The sequence below is a fragment of the Oryctolagus cuniculus genome, chromosome 6 (genome assembly GCF_051225735.1).
Source record: "Oryctolagus cuniculus isolate XC-2025 breed Fujian yellow rabbit chromosome 6, ASM5122573v1, whole genome shotgun sequence".
NCBI classification, from domain to species: Eukaryota; Metazoa; Chordata; class Mammalia; order Lagomorpha; family Leporidae; genus Oryctolagus; species Oryctolagus cuniculus.
Genome location: NC_142872.1, coordinates 104,914,054 through 104,941,229, shown reverse-complemented (window position 1 = coordinate 104,941,229; position 27,176 = coordinate 104,914,054). Strand labels below are relative to the sequence as shown.

At 39.7% G+C, this 27,176-nt stretch overlaps 1 long non-coding RNA gene across 3 annotated transcripts in view; it reads right to left on the bottom strand.

Annotated features, from left to right (window-relative positions):
* Positions 1-27,176, bottom strand: part of LOC103348070 (uncharacterized) — a 60,765-nt gene that overhangs the window by 25,851 nt on the left and 7,738 nt on the right. For all 3 annotated transcript variants that reach the window (XR_016235752.1, XR_016235754.1, XR_016235753.1), the window contains exons 2-3: positions 21,669-21,851; positions 19,567-19,662 (exon numbers count right to left, since the gene is read on the bottom strand). This is a non-coding gene — a long non-coding RNA (uncharacterized LOC103348070). The remainder of the gene's footprint in view (positions 1-19,566; positions 19,663-21,668; positions 21,852-27,176) is intronic.

Sequence of the window (27,176 nt, the reverse complement as noted above, 5' to 3'; positions counted from 1 at the left end):
TTAGGAAATGATGCTCTTGTAACAGTATTTTCCAGTGTGTTCTACTAATTTTTTTTCTTTGTGATACTTTCTGGAAGAAAAACATAGAAAGGTATTGAGTTAAAATAATTTCTGGGAACTATTGAATATTGTGTCTGTCTTGCAGAGTCACAGAGCTCTTTGGTGTATCAATGGTGTTGAAAAGCTCCTCAGTAAACAATCAAGCTTACTTTTGCTTCATTAGTGTTAACGTTTATTTGACCATGGAAACCTTTTCTACTAACTTTTCTTAACATGACTTGGAACTGACACCTGAGGAACAGTCTTTGAGGACCACAGAGATGTTGACTATCTCATGTTTCAAATGACCAACTGCCCTAAAGATGTCTTACTCATTTGTTTTCACATGAAAGAAAAAGGTTTTGTGAGAACCTTTACAAAAACCTTCTTCCGAAAATTGAGAGATATATACAAAAAGAAATAAAAATGGAAAGGAAATTGTTTATCAGTTCTGAAACTAAATATTGCCAATGTTCTATCTCAAACTTTTGGCAGGAATTACTAACAAATACAGTCAATGTGCAAAGAAAAATATCCATTGTTAATGTGCAATTTCCCTTTTTTTTTTTTTTTTTTTTTTTTTTTGGAGGGGGGACAGGCAGAGTTAGACAGTGAGAGAGAGAGACAGAGGGAAAGGTCTTCCTTTTTCTGTTGGTTCACCCCCCAAGTGGCCGGTACCGCCGGTACGCTGCGGCCGGCGCGCTGTGTGGATCCGAAGCCAGGAGCCAGGTGCTTCCTCCTGGTCTCCCATGTGGGTTCAGGGCCCAGGGACCTGTCCCATCCTCCACTGTACTCCCAGGCCACAGCAGAGAGCTGGACTGGAAGAGGAGCAACCGGGACAGACCAAAGCCCCTACCGGGACTAGAACCTGGGGTGCCAGCGCCGCAGGCAGAGGATTAACCTAGTGAGCCGCAGTGCCAGCGCAACTTCCCCTTCTAAAAATGTGCACCTTTCAGGGCGGTATGTAAAGCAAATTCTTTCAACTCTCATTGAGGGAGTAATTGAAGAAAAGGGCCAGAACCACGGGAAGACTGGGAAGAAAGAGGCTTGGCCAAGGATTGTCCCTATCCTACGCAAGCCTAACGCAGAAAAGGAAACAACTGCTCCTCACTCTCCTGCTATTGTTTTCTCAACAGGGCTACTCTCAAGTGTTACATATTTTCTCCAACATGGCAGTGGGAAGGATATTTATAATCTAGGGCCTCTAGAAGCAAGGGTGAGCAACGGTCACAGATGCAAATGAGATTGGACAGGAAATAGGAGGGTGGGGGCCAGTGGCCTCACCAAACTAAAAGCCCTTAGTCCCTGGAGCTTTTCTTCAACTTAACTCCTCACCTAACCAGACAAAAGTAGGTGAATAATCCACACTCCTAGGAGCACTCCTTCCCACTACCAATGCAGGATGCACATGTAATCCACCCTGTTGTTCTTCCCCCAGCTCCCTCACCAACCCACCTGCACTCAAACTCATGCAGCACGCTAGAACGACATGGTACAAATGCCCCCAGAACATACAGAGAAAAAACAAAGAAATAAAGCTTTTTGTAGATGTAGCTCTTTTCCCACCAGCCTCAGGTACAGCCTAACTGAATTTATATTTTGAAGAATGAATTAAAATGGCAGCCAGGTAAACAGAAGGTAGAACCTCAAATAATCTGTACATGCTATTTTTGGAGCAAAATTACATACAGTCTTCTTGACTCAAAAATGTATCACAGCAAAGGTTGTATTTAAAATATGCCAAAAAGCACAGCATGCAAAACACAGATTTAGCAAATTCTCTGCAAAGAGATTTACTTTAGAAGAGAACAACTTCTTAAAAAGGAACTACAGTGTCAAGGGAATTGTAAATCTATAAAATAATATAAACTATTATCTACAGAGACTTCCCCTTCTTTTAAGTTCCCAGGAAGATAAGTACTTTATATGAAGCATTCAACCCTGTGCATACAAGTTTGAAAATTTGTTTGAAAGACATTTTCATGAAAAAAATACAGGTGAACCAAATTGTCTCCAAACAAATCAATAAATGAAAGCACTGACAAAGCTATTTTGTACAGCAAGTTGTTCCAGAAGAATTCCTTCACCTTTCAAGGCAGAGCTTATTTCTATGACCACAGAGGAAGAAGGAAAGATTCACATTGTTTTACAAGAAGTTAGTGTGACCCTAGCACAAACCCAACAAAGATAGCCCACAAATAATAAAACCACACCTCCATCGCAACATAAATTTAACAGGTCTGTACTAAAATGTTATCAAAATTCTACTATTATGTGACCAACTGATGCTCATTCCCAGAATATAAAAATGGTTCAATAATAGGTTTGTTAATATAATTTCCCCCACAAATAGGTTAAGAACATACTTTGCAATTGTTATAGTTATCAAAAACCTGTTCTACATCTTTCTTATCTTATTACTGAAGACTTTTAACATGATTTTAAAGAAAAAATAAAAGCTCAAACTAACAATCAGAAACTTTTTTCTAAACATTGTATTTAAGGTGTTTGGCACGCAGTTAAGATGCTGCTTGGGATGGCCACATCCCCTAATGGTATGTCTGGGTTCATGTCCAGCTCCACTTACAACGCTAGCTTCCTCGTAATGTGCACCTGGGAGGCAGCAGGTGACAATTCAAGTATTTGGTGGGTTGCTGCTATCCGTGTGGGAGAAACACAGTGAGTTCTGGGCTCTTGATTTCAGCTTGCCCTAGCTCTTGTGGGATTTTGAGAAGCAGTTGAGAAATGAACCAGTGAATGGAAGTTCCTTTCTCTCTCTCTCCTCCTCTTGGTCTCTCTGCCTTTCCAATAAAATGAAAATACATAAAAATTTTTTAAACATTGTTCTATAAATGCAACTTAAAGTGTTGCTGAAAAACGCTCTCTAAAACTATGTGAAGTGAAGATGGTAAAAGGGAAGCATTAGATAATAGAGACTCAGAATTTGTTAAATAACTTTGTTTGCATATAAAATAATTTTCTATATGAAGAAAAGAAGATATTGAGTAAAAATAACTTAAGGATCAGTGCCATGGCTCACTTGGTTATACCTCTGCCTGCAGCGCCAGCATCCCATATGGGTTGCTGGTTATAGTCCTGGTTGCTCCTCTTCCAGTCCGGCTCTCTGCTGGCCTGGGAAGGCAGTGGAGGATGGCTCAAGTGCTTGAGCCCTGCACCAGCATGGGAGACCAGGAAGAAGTACCTGGCTCCTGGCTTTGGATCAGCACAGTGTCAGCCATAGCGGCCTTTTGGGAAGTGAACCAATGGAAGAAAGACCTTTCTCTCTGTCTGTCTCTCTCTCACTGTCTATAACTCTATCTGTCAAATAAATAATAAAAAATTTTAAATATATGAGGTTAGAAAAAGCATCCGATTAAGAAATTAGTATTATTTTTTTGACAGGCAGAGTGGATAGTGAGAGAGACAGAGAGAAAGGTCTTCCTTTTGCCATTGGTTCACCCTCCAATGGCTGCCGCGGCCAGCACACTGCAGCCAGCACACCACGCTGATCCGATGGCAGGAGCCAGGTGCTTCTCCTGGTCTCCCATGGGGTGCAGGGCCCAAGCACCTGGGCCATCCTCCACTGCACTCCCAGGCCATAGCAGAGAGCTGGCCTGGAAGAGGGGCAACCGGGACAGAATCCAGCGCCCCCATCGGGACTAGAACCCAGTGTGCCAGCACCTCAGGAGGAGGATTAGCCTATTGAGCCACAGCGCCGGCTGAAATTAATATTTTTAAGTGTAGCTTTCCTATTCCAACAAACTAAAGAGCAAATTTAAATGAACTGTATCCCAGTCACAATAGTAACAACATTATATGCAGCAGCCTTATGGACATCAAAATGTTATTAGGGAGAAATGGGGATTCCATGTGCTTTTTTGTCCATGTTCCTGGTGTTCAGTTTTCTAAACTAAACAAAAACATGTATGGGTCCAGCGTGTGGCCTAGTGGCTAAGTTGCCGGTAGGGACACCTGCACTTTATAGCAGAGTTCCAGGTTCAAACCTCTGCTCTGCTCCTGATTCCAGCTGTCTGCTAATGTGCATCCTAGAAGACTCAAGCAGTTGCATCTCTGCTCCTATGTGGGAAACCTGGATTGGGTTCTCTGCTCTCATCTTTTGCCTGGCCCAACTGTGGATGTTGTGGACATCTGGAGAATGAATCAACAGATGGGAGGTTTCTCTCTGCTTCTGTCTCTTTTTCTCTTGAATATGTAAAATAAATGTATGTATTAATTTTATTATCAAAAATTTCAGACCTATTTTCTTTGAAACTTGAAAATAAAGTACTTTAGAATAAACATTGAAAAATTTGGCCATCTATTTTAATAGATGATAACAATTTAATAGAGACTCATTTCATAGAATTATTTTTTAGCACTAGAAGAGTATTTGAAGAGGCAACCGACAGAATGGGAGAAAATATTTGCAAATTATGCAACTGATAAAGGATTAATAACAAGAATCACTAGCCATCAGGGAAATGCAAATCAAAACCACAATGAAGTTTCACCTCACCACAGTTAGAATGGCTCACATACAGAAATCAACAAACAACAGAGGATATGAGGATAGCGAGGATATGAGGGACAAGGGACACTAACCCACTGTTGGTGAGAATGCAAACTGGTAAAGCCACGGAAGTCAATTTGGAGATTCCTCAGAAACCTAAATATAGCCCTACCACACAACCCAGACATCCCACTCCTCGGAATTTACCCAAGGGAAATTAAATTGGCAAATAAAAGAGCTGTCTGCACCTCAATGTTTATTGCAGCTCAATTCACAATAGCTTAGACCTGGAATCAACCTAAATGCCCATCAACAGTAGACTGGATAAAGAAGTTATGGGACATGTACTCTATAGAATACTACACAGTGGTAAAAAAAAAAAATGAAAACTGGTCATTTGCAACAAAATGGAATAATCTGGAAAACATCATGCTGAGTGAAATAAGCCAGTCCCAAGGGGACAAATATCATATGTTCTCCCTGATCTGTGACAACAATTTGAACACCTAAAAGGAAACCTCTAGAAGTGAAACTGACACTATGAAAAACAAGACTTTACTGACTGTTGAGGAACAGCTTACTATTTTATTATTTTTAGTATTTTCTTGTTCTACTTAATACCATTGGTTGAACTCTTTAATTAACACAGAATTATTCTTAGGAATTTAAATCCAACTGAAAATTGACCCCTGTTAAAAATAAGAGAAGGAATAAGAGATAGAGGAAATGTACAGTTTGGCACACGCTCACTTGGACTTACAACTAAGGGTAAGAAAAATGCCATGGACTCCAAATCCCATTAAGTTGGCAGGTACCAATGCCATTTTACTAAAGTGATCAGTTTAAGTTCATAATTGATCATAAAGACAGGATTAAGTCTCAAAAGGATCACATAAATAAGACCAGTGTCTGCTAATAATAATTGATAGATTAAAAAGGAGAGAATGATCCAGCATGAGAAGTGGATACACAGCAGACTCATAGATTGGCAAATGACCTAAACAGCACTCTGGCCTCAGAATCAGCCCTTAAGGCATTCAGATCTTGCTAAAATGCCCATGAAAGTTTCTCAGGCATTGAAAGCCAAGACACTGTGGCAAAAAATGACCTAAATGAAAGATCTCTGTGAGTGAGATCCCAGTGGAAAGAACAGACCATCAAAGAAGGAAGTACCTTTCTCTGAAGGGAGGGGAGAACTTCCACTTTGATTATGGCTTTGTCTAAATAAGGTCAGAATTTGTGAACTCAAGAGGCTTCCATAGCCTTGGCAGCTCATGACAAGAGGCTCAGGTGATTGATGACATCATAAATAAGAGTGTCAATTGTTAACAATGGGAGTTACTGTGCACCTACTCCCCATGTAGGACCTCTGTCCTTAATGTGTTGTACTATGAGAATTAACAGTAAAAATAGTCTTAAAACAGTACTTTATACTTGGTGTGTCTTGTGTGGCTGCAAACTGTGGGAATCTTCACTTAGTATATATTAAAGTTGATCTTCTGTATATAAAGATGATTAAAAATGAATCGCAATGAAGAATGGGATGGGAGAGGGAGTAGGAGATGGGATGGTTTGCGGGTGAGAGGGTGGTTATGGGGGGAAAAACTGCTATAATCCAGAAGTTGTACTTTCGAAATTTATATTTATTAAATAACAGTTTTCTTAAAAAAAGGTATCTAATTCAAGCCTGTATTTTGAATAGGAAGTTTAATGCCTCCCAAATTACAGGATTTATTTAAGGTGTCTGGTCAACAGGAAAGCCAGGATTAAAATTCAAAACTTCTGACTTCAAATACACTGTTCCTTAGCTTTTTAAAAATTTCCCTGGGGGTGGGGGGTGGTGCTGTGGCAAAGCTGGTTAAGCCGTTATCTACAGCACCAGCACCCCATGTGAGTGCAAGTTCATGCCCTAGCTGATCCTTTTCCAATGCTAATAGCCTCGGAAAAGCAGTGGGAGATGGCCCAAGTGTTTGGATCCCCACTTCCTACGTGGGAGACCCAGATGAAGCTCCTAGATCCTGGCTTTCGCCCGGCCAGCCCTGGCTGTTGCTAGGTAGTGAACCAGCAGATGGAAGATCTCACTCTCTCTCTCTGTCTCTCTCTGTGTCTCTTCCTCTATCTGTCATTCTGACTTTCACATAAATAAATGAATCTTCTTAAGAAAAATTCTCTTATCCATTCCAATTTTCATTATACTAAGGATAGTTTATTCTTAGCTATTAATGATTTTTCTAAGATTTATTTATTTAAAAGGCAGAATGAGAGAAAAAGAGAGAGAGAGATGGGAGAGAGGGGGGGAAAGGGGGAGAGGGAGAGGCAGGAGAGGAGGGGGAGAGAGGGGGAGACACGGGGTTGGGGGGAGAGAGAGATAGAGGGAAAGAGACTGTCTTCTATCTTCTAGTCCATTCCTCCTAATCACTGTCACAATCATTTAAGCCAAGAACTGAATTCAGGTCTCCCACTTGAGTGGCCAGGGCCCAAATACTTGGGCCATCTTTTGCTGTCTTCCCAGGCACATTAGTAGGAAGTTAGGTCTAAGAACAACAGCTGAGACTAAAATCAACACTCAGGGGATGCTGCTGTCACTGGCAGCAGCTTAATCTGCTGGGACCCAAACTGGTCCTAATGATCTTTCTTTAATTAGACTTAGATTTCATAAAATTAATAAAGTTCACTTTCAACTTAGACTAACACCTCATGCCTGGAATCAACATGTATCAGTGGAGATTCAGGGATTCGGCCTGGCTTGGTGCTGAAACTCTTCCAAAGCAGCTTTGGTTGTCTGATACTGACCATTCTGCCACAACCATAAGATGTTATATCCCACTAACTTGATAAACCTAAAAATGAGAAAACATTCTCCTTTCCAGTGGCTGCTTTGGCCCTGGAACAAAACAGATGAAGGAGACTTTCCCACATTCATTAAAAAACTCCCATCCTCCCTTCCTGTCCATGAAACTATCCAGGGTAAAAATGTTATGGCCAGATACTAGATATCGCTTTGTAAATAAAACAGTTATAAATATACTGAATTATAGCCATTTTTATAGAATTCTAACCTATAAATTTGATTTGAAAACAATCTGTCCTTGTTTCAAATCTAGTTGTACATCCAAAATTAGCTGAACATAACTTCCATGGCCAATGTAATCACTAACGTGCTAACAAAGTTACAAAGTGCAAATGACTAATGACAAGGATATTCGATAAATCACAAAGTTGCAAGCAGTACAGGTTAGACAGGACAAGGCACAATAATTCTGCTGGACTCCTCAGAAACAGAGGCAGGAAAGGGCAAGGTTAAAGACAGAACTGCAATAATTTTGGACTAGCCTCAGAGCGCCTGACTGTCCAGTGCTGCAATGGTTAGAACACTTGCCATGCTTCCCTGTTCCCACATTCCTTGTACATGACAATTACTCATTCCCCCCACCCCTTATATCACTTTTTGCATGTCTTGCTTCCTCTTCCTGCCTCCAACATCTGTCCTATCACCACTCTTGGCTGATGCTTGTACTTCCTATTTTGTTAAAAAAAAAAAAGAAAAAGAAGAAAGAAAGAAAGAAAGAAAGAAAGAAAGAAAGAAAGAAAGAAAGAAAGAAAGAAAGAAAGAAAGAAAAGAAGCAATTAGAAAACACCCTTGTAGGCTCCTGCCATCAAATTTGTTCTTAGTAACTATCTCACACACTCTGTTTTTCTGTTATTATGGATACACTGTCTGCACTCTATCTAAGACCAGCCTCTCAATTATGCACCAAGTTGTGTCCAACCTACCTTACCCAAGGGAACAGCTCTTCAAATCTCTCTTCTTTTCTTTCATCTTCAGTTTCCTCCTCTATACTAAATCATTAGTGCACAGTATGTTGTTATTTTTTATATTAAAATTTATTTTCAAAAAGAACATACACATGAAACTCATCTGATCCCATCTCTGCCCATTGCTCAGCTTGTATGCCCCCTTTGTCTCTTCCTCCACCTTTGCCGCTCTGCTGAGCCTTGCTTAGATCAAGCCTCAAGTGCCCTTCATGTTACTAAACCGACACATTCTCAGTTTTCACCTTATTTAATCAGCTAGAAACACGTAAAATTGTTCTTTACTTGGCTCTCAAGATCCACTCCTGGGTTTCTTCCTCACCCTGTGTTGCTCCAGTTGAGTTTGTTGCTAAATTATCTTCTTATCCCAGACCATTTAATGTCCAAGTGCCTCTCTGCTCAGGCCTTTAAACTATTCTCGTCATCTTCTCTGCCAAGATAATTCTATTCTAATCCATGGTTTTTGATACTGTCTCATCACTGATAGCTCTCAAATTTGTTCCTGAATCTCATAATTCTGTCCTGACCTCCACATCCACATCTGAGGGTCTAACATGACACACACTCTAGATCGGCATAGCCCAAACAGGGCTTTCCTCCTTTCCCAAACACTGCTCCTGGATCTCATGTCAGCGAATGCAATTCCCACCCATTCCAACGATCAGACATAAAACCTTGGGTGTATCCTTGACTCCTGTCTTTTCTTCACACCCTACATCCACTGCGTTAATAAATTCTGATGACTCCACTTTCAAGTCAAATAGGACCCAACTTCTGCCTAATACCCTTTCTGCTACCACCCCACCCTGAGCACTAATTTTCGTCACCTGGATTATTATAATACTTTCCAAACTGGTTTTCCTGCTTTCACCCTTAATTCACTCCATTCTGTTCTCAACAAGGCAGCCTCAGTGATCCTTTATGAAAATAAATCATATCATTTTCTGTTTATAAACTTGAAACAAACAGTTCCTCACTTTAGATTGAAACTAAATTCTTCCAGTTGCCTACAAAATCCTGTACATTTGTCCCCACCGCTACCACCCCTTCCTCCTCTCCTGCTCTTCCTAATGCTCCTTCTGCTTCCACTACAATGGATTTCCTGGTGTTCCCAGAAGAAATCTGGAGCCCTCTTTCTCAAGGTCTTTGCATTTGATCTTCTACTCCCTACATCCAATCTGTTACAAATTCTGATACTTCTAGTTCCAATTAATTCCAAAATCTGACCTCTTCTTAGCATAAAATGCTCTCACACTTTTTGCCCAAACACCACAGAGCTCCCCTTTGCTCATATATCACTGTAGCAGGAAGCCTATCCTCACTACAACCCCTAAGCCTCTTACAGTGCTTTATTTTATTTCATTGTTCTTGCATAGCCTTCTTACACATTATGCCACTCATTATTTGTCAAATTGAATGTGTATCCCCATACCAAAATAGAATCTCCAAGTCCTCACTGTCTAGAATTATACCTGGTATAAAATGGATAATCAAATAATGTTCCAATATATAATATTAGAGGAAAAGACAAGATCATTTAAATAATTTGTCTGTCTTGACAAATTGAAATATGGTCCTGTCAATATTTGGAAGACTTCTCTTTAAAGCACAATCATTTATGCAAGTGAGATATCTTTGTTTCTTATTCTTCCAGGTATTAAAAAACAGGGATATTCACAAAATAATAACTGATCAAATTAATGCTAGGCTTTTTTGTTATTTCTAATATATATTAATAGATCAATTCCATGTAGGATTTTGATCACAATTTCATGGGAAACTCAAATGAACACTTGCATTTTGAGCTACCACTATAGGAGTCAATGTTTTCTACAAAATGGAAAACTTGGTAATATGGCTGCTTTTACCAGCTGTCTGTGTTGTAAAAAGGAAGTTCATCTGCCCTCTATCTGAGGGCACACAATCACTTAAAATTATTTGTGCTGTGGTGCAACGAAATATAGCACTAGCCTGGATCCCATGTGGGAGCCAGTTCAAGTCCCAGCTGCTCCATTTCCAATCCAGCTTTCTGCTATGGCCTGAGAAAGCAGTAGAAGATGGCCCAAGTCCTTGGGCCCTTGCATCTGTGAGTGAGACCCGGAAGATGCTCGTGGCTCCTGCCTTTGCAGCCATCTGGGAGTGAACCAACAGATGGAAGACCTCTCTCTCTCTCTCTCTCTCTCTCTCTGCCTCTCCTTCTGTCTCTGTGTAACTCTGACTTTCAAGTAAATAAATAAATCTGTAAGAAAAAAAAAAAAAAACCCAGCCTGCAGCGCTGGTATCCCATATGGGCTGCTCCACTTCTTATCCAGCTCTCTGTTAATGCACCTGAGAAAGCAGTAGAAGGTGGCCCAAGTCCATGGAGATCTTGAAGAAGCTCCTGGCTCCTGGCTTCAGATCAGCTCAGCTTTGGCTATTTGGGCCATCTGGGGAGTGAACCAGTAGATGGAAGGCCTCTCTCTCTGTTTGTCTCTACCTCTCTCTCTAACTCTGCCTTTCAAATAAATCAAATCAATATTTTAAAAAATTCTTTGCAAAGTAAGTTAGTCTAAGGTGGAATGAGGGATCTACCTCATGAAAGAGGCAGACCCAGGGGCTGGTGCTGTGGCGCAGTGGGTTAACACCCTGGCCTGAAGTGCCGCATCCCATGTGGGCGTCGGTTCTAGTCCTGGCTGCTCCTCTTCAGATCCAGCTCTCTGCTATGGCCTGGGAAAGCAGTGGAAGATGGCCCAAGTCCTTGGGCCCCTGCACCCATGTCAGAGACCCAGAAGAAACTCCTGGCTCTTGCCTTTGGACCGGCGCAGTTCTGGCGGTTGCAGCCATCTGGAGAGTAAACCAGCAGACGGAAGACCTCTCTCTGTCTCTACCTCCCTCTGTAACTCTGTCTTTCAAATAAATTAAATAAACCTTTATAAAAAAAAGAAAGAAAGAAAGAAGCAGACCTGTTACTAAAGAACACTGTTGATGTGGTCAGTAAATCTACCTCTGGCTAGATTCCATTTGATTTCTCTCTTTGTCTCTGGGTGTGTGTGTGCATCTCTCTTTATCTTTTTGTTTCTCTCTCTCTCTGATTCTCTTTCTGCTCTGTTTCTCTCTCTCTCTCTCTCTCTCTCTCTGACCCCATTTTCCGTCACACACAAACACACACACACACACACCATCAATACCAGCAATATCCTGTCACTATCACTCACACTTCTGATGACACGTTTCTGAATGCAATTCGTATAAGCTCAATTTTGTAGGCTTATATAGATTTTGTGGTTATCATCAATCTTGTGTTAAAGGAGAAGCATCTACATGCACTTGGTTAGAGAACAGACTATTTTCACATCTTAGTAGAAATCTTAGATCATGTGACATGTAACTGAAAGAAATGGTGAGATAACTTTACACTATCTATATTGTGTATTTCTCTAAGCATAGTGAAAATCTCTATGATTGTAAATTACTAGATTATGTCACTTACACAACTGCAAAAGAATCAAGAGCATTTCCCATTAGCCTGACAAAATATTCCTCAATCTCTAAGCTATTTTACTGTCACATGAAAGCCTGAATGAGTAAGTGAAGAAATAAAATGCTAACTAAAGTGTTACTGAGGAAGACAGTGGCTTCCCGTTGCTGTCACAGACTGCTTGCAGCACTCTCTCAGCTGCTTCTCCTGGAAAGTGGGAGGATCCCTGATCACCCCTGTCTCCCTTTGGTGTCCTCTGCATCCTTTGAGTGGACAGACCGTTGGGTGACTGCCAAGTTGTCCTGAATACACTAAATGGCCATTTAATATGAAAAGCAAGAATAGAGTTTAAGGAACAAATAAAAAACCTATCACCAAAATTACCATTTTAATTTAGGAGAAAGAGCCATTATATTTTGATTCTTATGTATTTATCTTATATTCATTTGAAGTACATAGGGAAAAGAGAAACAGAGAAACACAAAGACGGACAGAAAGAGAAACAGATCTTCCATCCACTGGTTTATTCTGAATGCCTTCATCAGCCAGCCAGGACCTAGTCAGGACAAAGCCTGGAGATAGGAACTCAATTTGGTTCTCTCCCAGGGGTGGCAGGGACCCAAGTCCTTGAGCCATCATGTGATACCTCCCAGGATGAACATATTAGCAGGAATTTGGAACAAGAAGTGGACTTGAATCCATTCACTCCAATACAGCATGCAGGAGTCTTGGGTAGAATCTTAACCATTTCACTAAATGCCTGCCCACCAAGTAAGTTTTAAGCTGAATATAATCGTTACAAAGCTATATCCATACCAAGAAGTGCATTCCAACATAAATCACCATAGATTGCAGATGTTCACATTTTAAAAAATTGGAAATAATGAAACCAGATAAAAACCTACCAAATTTTAGAAGGCCTTTCTCATTATAAAAATAAGAAAATAAATAATGTTAAAGGATGTGTAGATTACTCTGAATATTATTTTAAACTTTTCAACATCATATAGTAAGATTAAAAAGCAGTTAATAAACTGGAATATTTAAGCACAATGACAGAAAAGGGTAAATGTTGTCCAACATACAGTAGAAAAATATTTAAAGGAAATTAACAGGCATTTTATCAAAGAAGTAAAGATCATAAGTAACAGAAATGTTTAGCAAATACCTAAAAGCTCAAGCTCATTAACATGAGTAATAACAAAGTGAATATTAAAAATAACAGTGCAGGAGCAGGTGTTTGGCCAATAGTTTAGATGTTCATGAACCCTTGGTTCTAGATCCCTATTTCATCTTCCTGGTAATTGGGAGAGAGAGAGAGAGAGAGAGAGAGAGAGAGAGAGAGAGAGAACATATGTTTTAAGATCTTTCTTGTCAAAAGAACTGGTAATGAGTGAACGTTGTAGTACACAAGTTAAGCGGCCCCTTGGGACACCTGCACTCCATATCAGGGTACTGGTTCAAGTCCTGGCTATTTTGTGCTTCTGATCGACCTTTCTGTTAATGTTCCTGGGAGGCAGTGGATGATTATTCAAGTACTTGAGTTCCTGCCACCTTCATGGGAGACCTTAATGGAGTCCCTGACTCCTGGCTTTGGTCTGGCCTAGCCCTGGTATTGCAGGAATTTGGGAGTGAACAGCTGATGAAAGTGCTCACCCTCTCTCTCTCCCTCTCTCTCTCTCTCCCTCTCTCTCTCTCTGTTTGTCTCTCCCTCTCTTTCTGGCTCTCTGCCTTTGAAGTAAATACTTGGAAGTAAATGTTTGAAAAAAGGCAGGTGAACAAAGATTGAAACATGAATATATATTTCATCTTCAGAATTATGCAAAGTATTTAACTGAAAGAAAAAGAATGGTAGGAAACAGTGGAGGTAAGGAAAGGCCACCTGATAAAGTCCTTAAAGTGTGAGGTTTCAGTCTAATGATAAGGAGGACACTGAAGAATTCCAAGCAAAAGAGTGCTATGATCAAACCTGTATTTTAGGGGCCAGAACTGTAGTGCAGTGGGTTAAGCTGACATCCCATATGGGTGCCAGCTCCAGTCCCTGCTGCTCTATTTCCAATCTGGCTCCCTGTTAATGTGTCTAGGAAAGCAGTGGAAAATGGTCCAAGTGCTTGGACCCTGCACCCATGTGCTTCAACCTGACCCAACTCTGGTCATTGTGACCATTTAGGGAGTGAACCAGCAGATGGAAGATTCTCTCTCTTTCTCTCTCTCTCTCTTTCTCCCTCTCTCTGTAACTTTGACTTTTAAATGAACAAATAAATCTTTTTAAAAAAATGTATTTTAACAAATTTTTCTGGCTGTGGATAAAAAAAGCAATAGAATTGGAATAATGCGGGTTTGAAAAATCCAGCAAGACAGTATTACAGAGGGTAATAAAAGTATAAATCAAAAATTAAAAATGTCAACTATATGATACATTTGTGAATTTCCATTATGTTAACTAAGGTGAGGTCTATCATATTCCCACATGTACATCTTACAAAAAACAATTATATCCCAACTTAACATAAAACTTAAAGTTAAAATTGCAATGAGGACAAGAAATTGCAAAAGCCCTTTTTCCAACTATTAAAGTCAAACAAGATCTTATCCATGTGAGTGATTTTTTAAGATATTGTGACCTTTTTCCTGACACTATGAGGTGTAGCCTCCAGTAAGACAGCTGTTTTCAACAGGCAAATTACTTTTGATTTCACAAAAGAAGTAGGATTCTTAGTGTCATCTTCTTGCAATAATACCCTATTGCTTTCTTTTGTTGGGATTTTTCATTCTTTCTCTATACAGACTTACTTCAAAACCCTTTTTACTACCTTTTGCATTTCCCTTATCATTCTCTCAACTGATTAATAACTTTCTTGAGAGAATATATAGTATATAGTAAAAGCAAAGACTGAAACCAGACTGTCTGGATTCAAACAGCAGTGCCACAATTTCATTAGTCCATGACCTTGAATAAGTTCCTTAGTTTCTCCTTTTACTAAGATCTATTTTCAACTATCTTTATACACATACAATTATCTGCCCTCCTACCCCAACTCCCACCTCTCTTGCTCCTCTCTCTCCTATTTGCATTCTTACTTTTTACTAAGAACTTAGTGTCTCCTTATCTCAGTTTCTTCTAAAATGAGGATAACAATAATGCCTGTATATGGAGAAAACTAGGAAAACTGACCCCATGCTTTACTTCTGCACTACTCGATTTATATTGCAGCTTTTCCCATCATGAAGCAGAGTCTATTCCCCATCCGTGGAACTGGGCTAGTGCTCAGATTTGCTTTGTCTAGCAGAATATTGAGGAAGCGATAGTGGACAGTGTGACCCTGGGCTTCACAAAGCTTTGTGTGTTTCCACTGTTCCTCCTGGCAACCTTGATGTAGGCAAAGACATTAGCCTAGACTAGCCTTGTGTAAAAGAATGACCACATGTAAAAGAGCCAAGTCCTACCTGAGGCCATCCCACATCTACACCCATGTTTCCCATTAACGATGCAGTTGACAGCAGATAGGTGAGTAAGCCAAACTAAAGTCTTTTGGACTCTGCTCACATCAGCAGAAAAAAAGAGTCCAGAAAAAAAAAAAGTGTGACTTGTGAAAAATAATAAATGGCTATTGCTATCACTTTTTAATGTCCCTAAGTTTTAAAGTGAAAAAAAATAAAGCTTTAGAGTGGTTTTTTATCAAACATTATTGTGGCATTAAATAACTACATGCTATTTCACAGAGTTGAGGCTTAGATGACTTACTAGATGACAAATGTTTGGAGAAAAGGTTGGCATTTAGTAAATGCTTTCTAAATGTTTGCTTTCATTATTTTTAGTAGTAGTAATAATGGAATAGAAATGCTATTTAAATTTAAAATATGGCCCCAAATAGAAGCATAAAAGTGGCCACAGAAAATATGAAAATGGATGGGAGCCCTAAGAAAGCATTTAGGGTCTGGGATTGTGGCACAACAGGTAAACTGCTCCCTGTGATGCCAGCATCCCATATCAGAGCACCTGCTCTGTCCCCAATCCAGCATCCTGCTAATGTGTCCAGGCAGGCAGCAGAAAGTGGCCAAGTACTTGGGAACCTGCCACCAATATGCACAGTCAGGATAGAGTTCCTGGCTCCTGGCTTCAGCCTGGCCTACATTTGGCTGTTGTGGACATTTGAGGAGTGAACTAGCAGGAGACCTCTCTGTCTCTATCTCTGTCTCTCTCTTCCTCTGTCACTCTGCCCTTCAAATAAATAAAATAAATTTTGAAGATATATTTATTTATTTTTTTTATTTATTTTAAAAGCAGAACTATACAGAGAGAAAATCTTTCATCTGCTGATTCACCCCTTAAATGGCTTCAATGGCTGGGGCTAAGCCAAGCCAAAACTAGGAGCCTGGAGCCTCCTTTGATCTTCCATGAAGTGCAGGATGACCTGGGTCTTTCCAGGTACACTAGCAAGTAGCTGGATCAGAAGCCAAGGAGAAGGGCCTGGAACCAGTGTCCATATGGGGTCTCTCAACATAAAAGAAAATATTGCAGTCACAAAACAAGAGCAGGATGTGGTATAAAAACAGGAACAGAAAACAAAAGCTCTTGGAAATTAAAAACATAGATAAGAATTTTGAATTCAGAAAAAGAATTGGGAAAAAAGAGAATCATTCACATGTCATAACAGAAAAGAGAGGTATGGGTAATCAGAGGGAAAGCATAAGAAAGTTAGAAAATCATCTAGGAGGGAGGTCTTTTATCCGATTAGTGGAAGATCCAGGGGAGGAGAGGAAGAAATTATCAAAGAAAGCTTGCTATAATTGCAGGACATAAATATCTAGATGAAATCACACTGAATGAAGTAAAACCCATAGGCTGGTTTATCGCTGTGAACCACAACCGCTGGGAACCACCACCCCAGGACCTCTGTTTATCTTTGTCATGGTTCTGTCTATACTTACATTTCTCTGCTGACACAAGGCTGCTGGGGTCTGCAGGTGGGAATTTTTGCCTCAGAGAATACAAGGACTAAAGGCAATTTTTTAAAAAAGGGGGGGAGTAAAAAAAAAAAAAAGAATATTACAGATAGAGAGATGATCCTAATAGGTTTTGCTGAGAATAGTCACATTTAAGATATTGTAACGAAGATCAGAATTAGACTTCACAACACCAATATCAGGATCAAGAAGACATGGAGAATGCCTTCAAAAAGCAATGTTATTTTCAACACAGGATTCTATACTCAACTACAGTAGACATTAAGTATAAGACTAAAATCAGGATACCAGACGAGTTCTCCAAATACTAATCATTGTTCAACTTTGAGTAATGGATAACTAGGAATCGAGGACAACTTTCCAAATGGACAACTGAAAAATTAGGTGAAACAAAAATAAAATCTGAACACTTGAAGTTAGCAAGAAAATGGGGAATTAACAGAACAAAACCAGAGAGAGACAAGAACCCAAATACGGAAGCTTAACACTTCAATGACTCTGAGGTTGAGCTGAGCTTTTAGTGATTTATGGGTCTGTAGTAGTGCAAAAGTCAAATCCTGGGCCCAGAGTGGCGTTTAGCCTAGCAGTTAAGAGGGTCACATCCCACTTCAGAGAATCCGGGTTCAGTTCATGGCTCTGTTCCCAGGCTCCAGCATCCCACCAATGCAGACCCTGAGAGGCAGTGCTGATAGCCAGAGCAACTGAGTTCTTTCACAGACATGGGAGATTTCAGCTGCATCCCTAACTCCCACCTCCAGCCATTGCAGGCATTAGGGAAGTGACACAGCAGATAGGAGCTCCTCTTTGTCAGTTTGTCTTTCTGTCTCTCTCCCCCTCTGTCCTATACCTCTCAAATAAATAATAAAAAAACTTATTTATTCCATCTACTTGAAATGCTGAGTAATAGAGAGAGAGAGAGATTTAATATCTGTTGATTCGCTCCCCAAATGTCTGCAACAGGGCGGGGACCTCCATCCTGGTCTCCTATGTGAGTGGCAGGAGCCCAAGGACTTGAACCATTACCCTCTGTCTATGGGGATGCATTAGCAGGAAACTGGATCAAAAGCAGAGTAGCTAGGACTTGAACTGACACTCTGATATGGGATGCATATATCTCAAGCAGCAGGTTACTCCACTATAACACTTGACCCAAATACAATTGTTTTAAAAGCTTGGGTCCCACCAGAAATGAGCTCTAATTTATCACTCTGTGCTTAAAACTAAGACACCAAAATCTGTACTTAAATCCTTAGTAATAACTGGGAGTAAACTAATATTTACATAGATTTTAGCCTGGTTTTCATTATCTGGTTAGTCCAGAAAATCTGGGGCTTTAGCTCTGATTAAGATGGTCTCAGACTGGGACAATTTCTAGTTATTTGAACAAAAAATACAAAGTCCCGTCTGGAGGAAAACGTCTCTAATCCTTGACTTCCAATTATTCTTACAAATAAGGAATGGGAACAATTTCCAGCATGTATTGCAATATAACCTCTACCAGGTACACAGGAAATAAGAATTAAGGAGTGAAAATGAATATATTGAAAGTATGTTGGGGCCGGCGCCATGGCTCACTTGGTTAATCCTCCACCTGCAGCTCCAGCATGCCATATGGGCACCAGGTTCTAGTCCCGGTTGCTCCTCTTCCAGTCCAGCTCTCTGCTGTGCCCTGGGAGTGCAGAGGAGGATGGCCCAAGTGCTTGGGCCCTGCACCTGTGTGGGAGACCAGGAAGAAGCTCCTGGCTCCTGGCTTCAGATTGGCGCAGCGCCAGCCATAGCAGTCATTTGGGGAGTGAACCAATAGAAGGAAGATCTTTCTCTCTGTCTCTCACTATCTATAGAAATAAATTTAAAAAAAAAAAAGAAAGTATATCATTGCAAAAATTAAAAGAAAAATAAGAATGGAAGGAGGAGGGATGATGGGAGAGATGGAAGGTAGGGTGAGAAGTATCATTATGTTCTTCAAACTGTTTATATGAAATTCATAAAATCTGTCCCCTTTATGAAAATAAATTTAAAAGAAAAGCAAGCAGAAACAAATATATTTTAAAAAATATACCCCAAAATATTTGATATATTATTTTTGTCATAAATAAAAGACTATAAAATATGTATGCTTAGCTTATTTAATAAAATGAAGACCAAGTATTATAAACTAAATAGTGACACAGCAGGTTTGAAGAAGAATCAATTAGAAAAATCAAGAAGAAAGCTGGTGCCATGGCTCACTAGGCTAATCCTCCACCTGCGGAGCCAGCACTTCAGGTTCTAGTCCCAGTTGGGGTGCCAGTTCTGTCCTGGTTGCTCCTCTTCCAGTCCAGCTCTCTGCTGTGGCCCAGGAAGGCAGTGGAGGATGGCCCAAGTGCTTGGGTCCCTGCACCCACAAGGGAGACCAGGAGGAAGCACCTGGCTCCCGGCTTCGGATCAGCGCCATTTTGGTGGTGAACCAACGGAAGGAAGACTTTTCTCTCTGTCTCTCTCTCTCACTATCTAACACTGCCTGTCAAAAAATTTAAAAAAAAAAAAAAAGAAGAAGAAGAAGAAGAGAAAAAAATGAGTAGGCAGATATGTGGGACAGGGAAGAAAGACTTTTCTCCTTCCCGTGAAAAAATCAGACCGTCCTCTTGCCCATGGTAGCACTAACTTGCCAGTGAAAAGGAGGAAAGGAAAGATCTTTGCCTGGGGAGGTATGAAAAGTCCTTGTAATTTAGGAATTCAAAAGTGGAGGAACAAAGGAGAAAGATGAGGGTGCAAACTGAGACTGGAGAATTAGTCTCACCAAACAATCCTCCAGCAGATTTCAGTCTCAGATCCCATGCATCTTGTGTTCTGATTTGGGGGACTCACTCCAGCCTTTTTTTGAAGCACAATATACCTGCCCGGTAGAAGAGCAATGAACATGAGATTCCACATATATAAAAGAAACAAAGTATCCAGTTTTTCTAATATAATAAATAGCCCCATGTGTGGTCTTTCTTACTTTTAATCTAATTAATCACTCATACTAATTGAGTTTTATGAAGTTGCATCCAAGATAATTGTACTTTCAATTTAACCTCATCAGATTGAGTCTTCTGGACCAATTTGTCTTAAAAAGTAATGGTGTCACCCAACCAAAATTATTCTGATTTTGGACTTGGCAATAGCGTCACCAGAATCAACCTCAATTCTGAATCACTGTTGAATCCTTTGCTTCCTCTCTCAGCCCAGTGTGTTTCCCCTGATCTTGAGGCCAACGTCATAGATCAGCATTTTTACCTCTGTGTGAAGCAAGCTTGGGATTCTGTAGAAATGTCTGTGGAACTTCAACTCCTCTTGTCATTGAGCTCAGAAGATAGTGGTTCATAACCTCTCCCTTTCCACCCCAAGCTGGGAGAGCCCAGGTGGGACAGCCTATATTTCAATTGGGAATTGCTTTCTAGTTTACGTGGGCTGCTGAGATCAGCTTGCCCTCAAAACAGACGCTCTCACAGAGCCAGTCCTGGACTTACCCGTCTGGGACCCTACACATATCACCTAGAAGAAATCAAAACCTCAGGAGAGAGAGGCACTGCAAAGTAACAAGGCAGACACCTACCTGACAAACTCTCTAGGGCAGAGCCCTCTAGCCATGGAGACACAGGATTAGAGACTGAGACCTAGGGTGGTGAGGACTTCCAGAATCCTGCTGCCTACTCTTCCCCAGACACATGCTGATTGGAAGCCCTGGGCTGTGACCACCAGGGTCATAGGAGGACTGAATTTTCACCCTGGTAATTTTTATTTGTTCTTCCTCTTTCAGAGAAATTTAAGACTTCCCCCTTATAAGTCTCTCACTAATGAGATAAATATATAAAAATATATTTTATAGGCTTTTGCAAAAATAAAAAAGAACAGAAAAAACATAAGCTCAAAAAATTTTCTGTAGGATTTATCATTTTGTTAGACATAGTTAAAAATGAATTAATAGAGTAGAAGAAAGAAGAAAATAAACAGTAGGAAGTAGTAAGAGAAATGGACGGAAAATATGGAGACAGGGTAAGGCATAATGAAAAACAGGTATCTCAGAAGGAGAAGATAGAGAGCGTGGCAGAAACAATATTTTAAGAAATAATAGGGGCTGGCTCTGTGGCGTAGTGAGTAAAGCCACCGCCTGCTGTGCTGGCATCCCATATGGGCGCTGGTTCCAGTCCTGGCTTCTCCACTTCTGATCCAGCTCTTTGCAATGGTCTGGGAATGCAGTAGAAGATGGGCCCTTGCACCCGAATGGGAGATCTGGAAGAAGCTCCAGGCTTCTGGCTACAGATTGGCCCAGCTCCGGCTGCGACAGCCAATTGGGGTGTCAACCAGTGGATGGAAGACCTCTTTCTCTCTTTCTCTCTCTCTCTCTCTCTCTGCCTCTACTTCTCTCTCTGTGTACTCTGACTTTCAAATAAATAAATCTTTAAAAAAAGAGAGAGAGAATAGCCGAGATTTTTCTCGAACTAAAACAAGATATCCAAATATAGGTTCTAAAAGCCCCATGATTTTTAAAGTAGAATAAATAAAAATAAATTCACACCTAGAGACGCCATAGTAAAACTTTATAATAACCAATGACAATATCCAAATAGTAGCCAGAGTAAAAATGACAGTTTTTAAAGCAGCAACATATTCCATGACCCAGCAATTCTACACACATTAATAAAAAGTTTTACAGTGTATGGATAGGCTCAACAAGTGAATCTTTAATACAGAACTAAAACCCTCTGTGAGATAGACCATTGCACTGTTGGATAGTTCTAAATGATAGAAACTACTTCCTTTGGCTAACTCAAAATCTCACAACTCTTGTTTCCAATGGTGTGCTAGTAAATGATACATTTTATCACTTGCTGATTTCCGTGGTGAAATTAAACTCACCAGCGCTGGCTTCAAGCAACCAATGGGACATCACTTAATGCAGATTTCAGAAGAGATTCTCATAATCACTTCTCTCCAATCAATGAGAGCCATCTCAAACACATTATTGGTTGTATTCCTGATTATCTTGTCAAGCTCAGGTTTCCATGATTCTTCATTCATTTTCTCCATGTGGCTGGTTATCTGTGAATATTCATTAATATACTAGATATTTACTAAGGGCCTATTAATTACCAATAAATTTCCTAGGTCCTAAGGATATCAAGAAACCTCCCCCGCAAAAATCTGAAGCTTATGTTCTAGTGGGGAGAAAAACAATAAACAAAAAAGTAAATATGAAATTTATAAAACATTGATAAATACTATGGAGAAAAAAAATGAGGGATAAGGTATAGGGGGAGATCATATGCCATCTTTCTACTTTGCTCTCATTCTTTGCCAAATACAATTGAGAAATTCAAGAAAATAGCTTGTATAAAAAATTTTGACTTTATGCACTGATTACAAGCACCATGAAGAGGTATTATTATAAAGTACTGATTGTAAATTTCATGTCCAAAATAACTGAGCCCATTTTTAAAAATTGAGGAGGTCCATAAATATGAAAATTTTTACCCTAGTTGCAAGACTGGAAACCAAAAAATGTTGACTCTAGTGCTACAGACAAGGCCTGTGCTTCCAATCCCTGAAACCCCCATCACACCTTCTGCATTCACTTTCCATTGCCCACTTGACCCCTGTATGCATCTGATTTGCAATCCTGCCCAAAATTAATTCATAGTTAGGTATTTCACAATTCCAACTCTTTAAGTCCAAACTGTTTTATCAGTGTTTTTAAAAGTCAAACTCACCACAAAAAATTAAAAACAATATGCTACAGACTCTAAAACTCTAAGAGTAATTTCCAAGAAACATTTTGAGGAATGGCAGCATGAGTATAAAATAGGTATATAAACCCACAAAGTAACCAATTTGAAGGGAAACTACCGGCAGAAAGTAAAATTTTGAATGCCTTATAACATTAATGATAGTTTATATTAGTAATTGAGATATACAAATATGATTCAAATTCACTATGTAGCTGTCCCAACGTAATATGAACTTGAGAGCAGAATTTCTTCTTGTGATCACTCTACCCTTCCAGTTGGTATTACTGAAATGCAATGAAATGTGAGTAATACTGCCTAGCTGGAAAGTACTTAATACAAGTTGGGAATTATAAAGGAGTCGGAATAGACTAATACAAATCAATGCAAATATTTACTCATCAAGGAATATAGTGTGAAACTTACCATATTATTATCAATCCAATTCAGATAAAACATTTTTAAATTCATAATTCTGAAATACAAATAAACTGTAAAATCAACAGCAAAAGCAACACTAGAATAGTTTGTAAAACACATTTTATGGACTCAATTTTTGCAACATAATCTTCCATCTGCCAAGATATTTATAAATTAACTTCTAATGCTGCCTAGGGAACACTATTAATCATCATAAATACTACTATAAATAAATAACTCCTGTAAACCAAGTAAAGCAAATAAAAACAAGTGATTCTGGAATACTTTCTTGAACCCGTCTCCTTAACTTTAAATAGCTTGTCCATGAGAAAGAATACAAGAAATATATGTGTGTGTATATATATATATATATATATATATATAAAGATGTTGTTCCAGTGAACACAAAAATGTTTTTAACTTAATGGTATTATTTGAAGGAAAATATTTAAATAAATGTTTATATAAGCAGTTATTTCATACTTAGCCTAAGTACTTTCCTCCTCACAATCCTATTTCATTATAACAGTTTGATTGACATTAAATCCATCTGCAGGCCACCCATTTTTAAAAAGAAATTTTGTTTCATCTTTATAATGTTGTCCTCTCTAGTCTGTGTGAGATTTCTGTATTGAACACCCTAGGATAGGAACTGTCCTTAGAGTTAAAGCTACATTTTAAGCATAGTCATTACATTACTTGCATCTGACACCTCAAGTGAGACAGGTGTTGTGCTTGGCACAAAAGATTCCAGAAGAATACAGAAGTCATATGGACTTCAAGGAACTCATCTTATGGGTGTAAAATTTTCAGAGCAGTTACAATTTAGATGATAAGAACTGTGAGAATGAAGACTGACTCCTTACAAGTTACGTTAGACAGAAGAGCCTCAAGGACCAGAAATCTGAGCTTATCCTGAAGGTTGCATGTGGAAAGGTCACTAAGCTGAAAGGACAGAACGTGAAGAGACTGCAAAGCTTGAAAATCTGAGAGAATGCCTAGTGGAACCCCTAGTGATCTAAGAGTGATGGGAGAGTGCCTGTGAATCGCAAAGAACCCTGCATTTCAGGCAGAAGTAGCCATGCCCTTAGGAAAGAGAAGACTGTTGAAAAACTGCAGAAAGAGAGTGATCATTTTCTCAAAAGTACGTGTTAAGGAAGCTTTGTAATCAAAGAAAGACAGAAAAAGAAACTAAACAAAGGCAGCAGGAATTGATGATTGTGGGCAGTAAATAACAAGCTGTTGGTATCAATCTGTTATAGTGATTCCCACCGCCCCCCCAGGTTTATAGTCTGGGTGATAAGTGAGTAAAATACATATTCAGAAAGAATATAATAAGGAGGAAGAATGGGGTAGAAAAATCAGAGTGTGCTTGTGTGTGTTGATTTTGATCCCCTCGAAAGATTCAGGTAGATGTGTGTCATAGTCTGTTAGATTTTAGGGTTACAAATTGAGGTCATGGATGACTAGACTGGAAATACAACATGCAGGCAATAGTTACAAAGCTGTGGTTAAAACCACTGGTGCGGATGAGAAGAACTAGGAAGTGCATCCTATAAAAATAGTGCTGAGGGTAGAAGCTGGGGAATAGAAATATTACCATAGACAGGCAGAGGAAGAGAATACAAAGAATGAGAGAGGAAAATTACATCTCTAAAGTGAGAATCAGTAAAATGATGTCGGGAAATACAGAAGGAGGAGATCGTAAGCAAGAGTGTCGAATGCTTTGGAACTGTCACGTAGACTAAGTGTTGAAATGTGCCCAGGGTATTTTTGTAAGATTGAATCCAAACCAAGTGATGAATCATAGGGTATTGGTTAAAAAAAATTATAGGCCTTTATACGTAAGGTAAAGGCTATAAGATAATAAAACTAGATTTCTATGTTTGGTATGGAGAAAATATTTACCTTTAGAGACACAAAATATAAAGCAAGTAGAACTTTTCATGCAAAATTTCTCTTGTATGCCTTTTTTTTTTTTTTTTTTGACAGGCAGAGTGGACAGTGAGAGAGGGACAGAGAGAGAAAGGTCTTCCTTTGCCGTTGGTTCACCCTCCAATGGCCGCCTCAGCCAGCATGCTGCAGCTGGCGCACCGCGCTGATCCGATGGCAGGAGCCAGGTGCTGCTCCTGGTCTCCCATGGGGTGCAGGGCCCAAGTACTTGGGCCATCCTCCACTGCACTCCCGGGCCACAGCAGAGAGCTGGCCTGGAAGAGGGGCAACCAGGACAGAATCTGGTGCCCCGACCGGGACTAGAACCCGGTGTGCCGGCACCACAAGGCGGAGGATTAGCCTAGTGAGCCGCGGCGCCGGCTTGTATGCCTTTCTATACAACTAAATTTTCAAAAACTATCATTGAAAACAAATGAACCTAATCATATATTAAATTGGTAAAATAATCACCAAAGGAAAGATTGATTGTTAGTTCACTTTAGCATACAGCACTTTAAAGCTTTAAATATTCTCAGGATTCAAGGAACAGAATAACTATAGTGATCATTAAAGCTTCTCTTAAAAGTCGTGTTGTTTGATGTAGTATCTGTTGTGATGTTCTGAAACAACCTCATATGTAAGTACCTATTGCTAAAAAATATGTCATTAAGTTCATGATGTTAAGAGGCAATATTTCCAGTGAAAGAAAAAAGTGATAAAATTACAACTTTAAGGAAAATAACTGAAAATATATAAACGATTAAAATGTAATTGGAGGGGTTAGTGCTGTGGTGTAGCGGGTAAAGCTGCCGCCTGCAGTGCTAGTATCCCATATGGACGCTGGTTCAAGTCCCAGCTACTCCACTTCTGATCCAGATCTCTGCTATGGCCCAGGAAATCAGTGGAAGATGATCCAAGTCCTTGGGCCCCTGCACCCACGTGGGACACCCGGAAGAAGCTACTGACTCCTGGCTTCAGATTGGCCCAGCTTTGGTCATTGTGACTATTTGGGGAGTGAACCAGCTGATGTAAGACCTCTCTCTCTCTCTCTCTCTCTCTCTCTCTCCACCTCTCCTCTCTCTGTGTAACTCTGACTTTCAAATAAATAAAATAAATCTTTAAAAAATATAATTGGAATGATCAATAAAAACTCATAATTTTTCCAATAATGACCACTGAAATGGCCTAGAAGCAATCAGCACATTGTGATCTTTAACATAATAACCCACTAAACAGAACACCAATATAATGGAAATTTGGGGGTCAATTTTGGAAATTTGTATATCTTGGTATTAAATAAAAACTTACTGAAATACAAATGGGGAGATTGTTAACTGAAAACAAAGCATGCTGAAAAACAATATGTTTATGAAGATCTCATTTGGGTTAAAATACATATGTATCTACGCAGTTATGTGTGCAGAGAGAAATTTTGCAGTATCATACTAACAGCATGATTGTTATAGTGTCAAAATTGGATGAAGTTTTCCTTTAAAATTTTGCTTGTCTCCATTTATTAAATGTTTCAATCTAACATGTTCTTTTAAAGATTATTTATTTGAAAGGCAGAGAGAGAGAGAGAGAAAATCTTCCAATCACTGGTTCACTCCCCAAAGGGCTGCAACAGCCAGGGCTGGGCAAGGCCTAAACCAGGAGCCAGAAGCTCCATTCAGCCTCCCATGTGGGTATCAGGGGCCCACATACTTGGGCCATCTTCTGCTGCTTTTTCGAGCTCAGTAGTAGGGAGCTGGAATGGAAGAGAAGCAGCCAGGACTCAAATTGGCAATTTAAAATGGGAAGCCAGCATTGAAGGCAACAGCTTAATCTGTCTGCGCCACAAAGGCAGCCCCAACACATGTTCTGTTTTGGTAACTTAAAAAAGACTATTTAATGGGCAGGTGTTGTGGCACACAGGTGAAAGCCACCACCTGTGAGGCTGGCATCCCATATCAGAGTGCCAATCAAATTTGGTTGCTCTGCTTTCAATTTATTGTAGTAAGCATGTAAAACCTGTTGAAGGAATCTTACAGACCAATGAAAAATTGAAGTTGTTTACCATTAGATGTCTTTGTCACTTGACCTTTATTATTATTTATTTCTCATAACATAAATGGCACTCCCAGAACAAGCACCGAGGGTTAGGCTGCTGCGGTGCCGGCACCCCATATAGGCGCCAACTGGAGTCTCAGCTGCTGAACTTCTTTTTTTTTAAAGATTTATTTATTTTATTTGAAATTCAGAATTACAGAGGAGGAGAGAGAGATATCTTCCACCTATTGGTTCAGTCCCC